Genomic DNA, 6,000 nt, shown 5'->3' on the forward strand with positions numbered 1-6,000 from the left:
TTTCAAATTTCATTAACACCTGCACCAGAGGGTGAAAGGGAAAGGGAAAGGTGTTAAACAAAGATGGAAGTGACTAATGGACCAGACTTTTTTTTAAAAAAAACAAAATCATAGGCATGGAATTACCCTAAATTGTCATCCATTTTGTGGTTCTGTTTGGAAATTTACTAGTATATTAGGCATCACTAAATATATCTAAAAGATAGCAGGGCAGTAACATAACTCAGACATACCATTATTTCTGAGCAATGATGAGCTTGCAGCATTTACCCACAGTCCTTGTCTCAGCTGCCTGCCTGAGTGGCATTCCCACTCCTTTTGGTATGGTTTTGAGAGTTGGGACATCATCTTTATCTACTGGGTTCTGTGGTATTTACTGCATCTAAAATGAAAGATTTTGCATTTAAATGTTGCCTGGAAAAAACACAATATCTTGCTTTCTTTTATTCATTCATTTGAAGTAATTATTGCTGTCACGGCCTCATGTGCATTGTTTCCAAACCATAATGATTTGAGACTTATAGAGCATGGTAAAAGAGTTGGATTGTTTGTTCAAGCAGGCAATTTTGTGAAGCAAATGGTAGTAATCTGAGCCACTTTTTGGTTTCTAAAGATCCATCTGTCCACAGGATGATTTCAGGAGCCATACAGTTCCTTACCTGGAGGCTAAAATCCCATGTTTAAAATCCCGTTTTTCCATTTCCTACATGTAGAATGCGGGTGTGAGAATGTAAAATAAGTCATGTTCATTCACAGAATTTCCTACATCCCTTGGCTCAGAGCATCTCTGAGTTCTTTGTAACTAGTTTAAAAGACACATGGGGAAAAGTTACAGTCTTTTCAAATAAACTGCATGTTTCCCTTAGGAATTTATACTAAAATATGTATTTATTTTTAAAAACCAAATGATATGAATATAAGAAATGCAATACTGGGTCAGCCCAATGGTCTACCAGCCTGTGGTTTCAAAGTCTCATAGTATTCCATTAATGTTGGCTTCAGAAGTTTGGGGATTTGTTTCAAACTCCCTGGGTTGTTTTTTTTTTTAAATATGCAAATCTGGATTTACCATTCATAGATTAATCTAAACCTTTCCTGAATTTACTTATATCTTCAATGTACATCAACTAAATAAACCACGAGCTCCCCAGTGGCAAGGGTACTACACCTTATTCATCCTGAGATCATAGCAAGGGTTCTACTACAGGGCAGTGAAGAAATGAGTTAATCTCAGAGTTGTCCTATTGGTCATAACTATTTACATCCCTCCTGCATGCAAAACTCACTCACTCCCATCCCACAGCACTGCCTCCCACCCCCTAAAAGTTCATTTAATCATGATATCCGCCAAAAGTCCAGGATCTTGTTATGCTTATCAGTATAGGTCAGGTTATTTAAAAATAATTATAGGGCTATATGGAAAATATAATCTATTTTTCTAATGATATAGCACAGTCAATATTTATCAGAGAAAATTCTTTAAAAATTTTCTTGATCAAAAACATGGCAGGGGCGCCTGGGTGGCTCAGTCGTTAAGCGTCTGCCTTCGGCTCAGGTCATGATCCCAGGGTCCTGGGATTGAGCCCCGCATCGAGCCCCCTGCTCGGCGGGAAGCTTGCTTCTCCCTCTCCCTGCTGCTCCCCCTGCTTGTGTTCCCTCTCTCGCTGTGTGTCTCTCTCTGTCAAATAAATAAATAAAATCTTGAAAAAAAAACATTGCAGACTTGCATAATCAGAGAGATTTCAGCTGCTAAGGAATATGTAAATGTCTACCCAACCAAATCTTGCCTATAAAACTCTAAAACGTATTACTCAGTTGCCTGTCCCCAAAACATTTCCTGCTTTTTAAAATAGAGAATACCGAACAGGATTTAAAGCCTTCCTTGATGACTCAGGGCTACCATTATGGAAAACAATTTCATGATGATGTGATTTCCTAGGGATTTTTAAGGTGGGTAGAGCCACTAGCTCCTACTGAATGGCCCCAGAACTTGGCGCTCTTTGAATTTTTTATAACTTGTTACCTATTACCTCCCTTTTGCTTATCAGCTGATACTTTGTGCTCATGTTGGTATACCTGCTTCTAGTTCTTCCTTTGCGGCTCTTCATCGGTGTTAATCTAATTTGGGGTCATAGAGTAATTGACTCGCAACAACTATTCTTTTTTTAGTTCTTCTGTTGGCTTTAAACATTTTTGCCACCTCTTTTCTCTGCTGTCAGCTGCCACTTTTATTAGTGTCTGTGTGCTTTTCTGTGCCTAACTTAAAAGCTTGCCTTACAGTAGTCTGGAAGAAGATTGGGAGTAATTGTGTAAAATTGTAGATGTGTGCATAAATTTTGTGATATCTATTTTCTATTTAAGATTGGGAGTAATTGTGTAAAATTGTAGATGTGTGCATAAATTTTGTGATATCTATTTTCTATTTCGGAGCCTTTTGTCCATTATTTTCAGAACTATGGCTGTGTTTTAGATGTTAAAAGTTGTTTCAGGGGCACCTGGGTGGCTCAGTCGGTTAAGTGTCTGACTTTGGCGCAGGTCATGATCCTGGGGTCCTGGGATTGGGTCCGGTGTTGGGCTCCCTGCTCAGCGGGGGGCTGCTTCTCCCTCTCCTCCCTGATCTCGCTATCTCTTTCTCTCAAATAAATAAATAAAAAGATTTTTTTTTAAAGTTGTTTTCAGTTTATCACTGAAATGAAAGGCTTTAGGAAGAAAGAGAAAACAAGAAAATAGACTATTTTTAAAATCACTTTTAAGAGTGTCCTAATACAATTTCCTTGACCTTAAGTATATAAATAAAAAAGTAGATGAAAGGATGGTTGGAGTCATTGATTATTTCTACTTTGAAGCCAATTTGTACTCTGTAGATTTATCTGTTAGAGGGTCATTTATACTTTCCTGATCAATTGTAAATATCTCCAAGAAAAGAATTGCTTTTTACTCATTTTTTTAAAAAATCTTCTGTGCCCAACAGTGTCAAATACAGAGAAAATATTCATTAATATTTGTTGAGAGTAATTTGCTTGATCCAGTGGCCTTAATTGTACAAGATTATCTGTCAGTAAGAGGAAGATTAATTGTTTTGCAAATTCTTCTCCCTCAGGTAGGAAGCGGACATCTTTAGCAATGAGATGGCACAAATCTTCTAGATGACCTCCCATTTCTCTCTTCCTTTCTTCCAGTCTTCACACCCACTTCACTCCTCACCTCTGCTGCCACCCCATGATTTCTGAGTAAATGATGTTTCCCCACTTTGTTTTAGAGCTTTGAACAAAAATTAAAAGATGATGCTACATGAACAGATTTCATGCATACAGATTTCAAGTATCCATCTTAGTCCGGTTCATATCTCCTGGTAATTTTATAGCAAAAAGCCAATTGCTGGGCCTGTGTCTCCACGTTTAGCATTTTGCTGACCTACAGGGCAGGAACAGGAGGTGACTGTGTGTGTAACTCAAAAGGAGACCTCATTATTTTATGTTAACTGTGCTCTTTTATCTCTCTGTTCGTACAAACACTGGAGTATTCACTGCAGCCAGGAAAGAATTTCTTGAGTCTAAAGATTGTGGGAAGTTTGAGGAGACCAAAGAAGGGAAGGCATAGAATTCCATTTTCCTTTTTTAGCCTTCTGGTTCTTTCATGAACTGCATGCAGGTCTCACAGACTTTCAATGCCCACTGCTTTCCTGCCTCTGAGCTCTTTTCCTTCCATCACTCATAGATATTGTTTACGCAAGTGTTGACAGGCAGCTTTTTCCTCAAGGATGCTGGAAAGATGGTTACATTGAAGCTAAACATTTGGCTCCCTGTCTAGTACCACAGAAAGTGGACAAGGGGTGCCTCTTAATCAAATTTGTCCTCACAAAGAGATAATCTCTGCTCTTTGGTTTGAGAACCACTCACACACCCCCATTCTCATAGTAAGTGATGGCTTGTTAAACTTTTCTCCATGTATATACACAAAACAGTGTCACTCAAACAGAGTGAATAGTCACATTGTCCACACAGTAAAACTTCCATCACTTCCATCTGTTTCTTCTAGCCCAAGCCCCGCAGATTAAACTGTGACATAACAGGTGAAAGATTTCTATTTACCTAAAGATGAAAACACAAGCAATGGAAACTATGACAAAGGCCCAGCTAGACTCAATCATCTAACATTGGGCGCTAGCCCTCTTGCGTGTACTTTCATGGGAAAGTTCTAGGGATTTGTTCATTTAGTTACTTATTAGGACTTAAGAACAGAGAAGTAGATCTGCTCTCTGCGATGTTCATTCTAAGTTATAGTTAAAACAGCAACAGTGACTTAAAAAACATTTTCAACAGTCATATATACTTTATGAGCACCAGTGTAAGCTCTATGCTGGAAGCTACCCATTTTTCTGACCTCCAGTTCAGCTTTATGAGGCTGATTCCCCAAGGAATAGATAAGTGAAGGCACCAGTACACCTTGTTTTTGTGGACTTGAAAGTGATATTAATTATAAGTCATCACTTCCAGATGGATATTCTGGCCCCAAGATTTTTTTTTCCAGTAGAATAACATTCAAAGATAATATTTCTGTCTCTAGCAAAGTAACACCTTTTTTCTGGCTCTAAACCTACTACCCTTGTTATGGTGATACGGAAGGTACCAAAGTATGTAATTCTCTATCTTAGATTTATTAATTCCATGTTTCTGATATTTTCTAGTCAGTTCTTTTTTTAAAGTTTTTTTTAAAGATCATTTACTTATTTATTTATTTAGAGAGTGAGCATGAGTGGGGGAAGGTCAGAGAGAGAGGGGAGAGCATCTCAGTAACCTGGGGCTCAGCCTCACAACCCTGAGATCATGACTTGAGCCGAAACCAAGAGTCACATGCTTAACTGACTGCACCACCCAGGCGCCCCTGGTGAGTTATGATGGGTTGCCTCTGTGTTAGATAACTTAGTAGTAAACTTTCAAAGATCTTGTGTAGAAGGCATGGAAAAGTATTATGAATTTTAAAAATGACACTTTCTCACAGTACTTTTAGTGTATTGAGGTTATATTAAAAACCAGGAAAAAAAATATATATATGTAATAATTCCCTCCACCCTTAACGTGGATATCTCTCAAATAATGACTAAAGGATTAAGTTCATTTGTATCCTTTCTCAGTCTACTTTTATATTAATTTTATTTAGTAATTTAAAACATTAATTTTTAAGGATTTATATCCTAATTCCAATAGCAAATGAGTAACTTACAAAAACTGTACTTTCAATTAAATCTGCTGAGTCAGAGATATATTTGTGCAATAGAAACCCTTCTACCTGACCACTTTGGGACCTGAGTAATCTGGATATATAGGTACCCAGATATTACAGAACCCTTGTCTCCAGCTGACCTAATGTTACGGAGGCTGCAGAATCCCCCAGTGTAGCCTGTGCTTGGAAATGCCTCCAGCCAACCTTTCTCTAGCTCCCCATCTCTCTTATCCCACTTCCTGCCGCCATGTCATTCAAGCCCCAGACAGTCTGGCTTAACCAGCTTTCTGGGGAGGCAGGACTCACTATAGGCATTTCCACTGAAGCAAGTGCTTAAAGGAAACAAATAGAACAAGCAGCAAACGGTAATATATTTTACAAGCGGGTATTATATTTTCAAGTTTTCTTATGACTTGTTGGATTTCTTTCCAGTTTGTCCTGGTCTTTTCATTTTGGTTCGCGGCTGGTTTAATATTCTCAAAATAGCTTATCTTGAAATCTTGCCTTCCGTTTTGTATAGAACTCAGAAGGAGAATGGCGCCTTTCTGAGAAGCCAAATAACTTTGTGTCATATTGTAACAAACAGAACCTTTACTTGGGAGCAAAGTATCACCATAGTTAAATGCTCTCCAGATGCCTGCTTTGCCACCAGAGTGTAAACAGATATTTTCCAGTCTGTATTTACCTCTTCAAAATGCAGCCCTTAAAAAAAGAAAAAAAAAAAAAGCATTAAGAGTTTCTTGCCTCTAACTGTGGACAATTAGTATTTTCCTCCAT

The sequence above is a fragment of the Eumetopias jubatus genome, unplaced genomic scaffold (genome assembly GCF_037043125.1).
Source record: "Eumetopias jubatus isolate StellerSeaLion01/CBP00866 unplaced genomic scaffold, mEumJub1_p1.0 scaffold_4, whole genome shotgun sequence".
Lineage (NCBI taxonomy): Eukaryota > Metazoa > Chordata > Mammalia > Carnivora > Otariidae > Eumetopias > Eumetopias jubatus.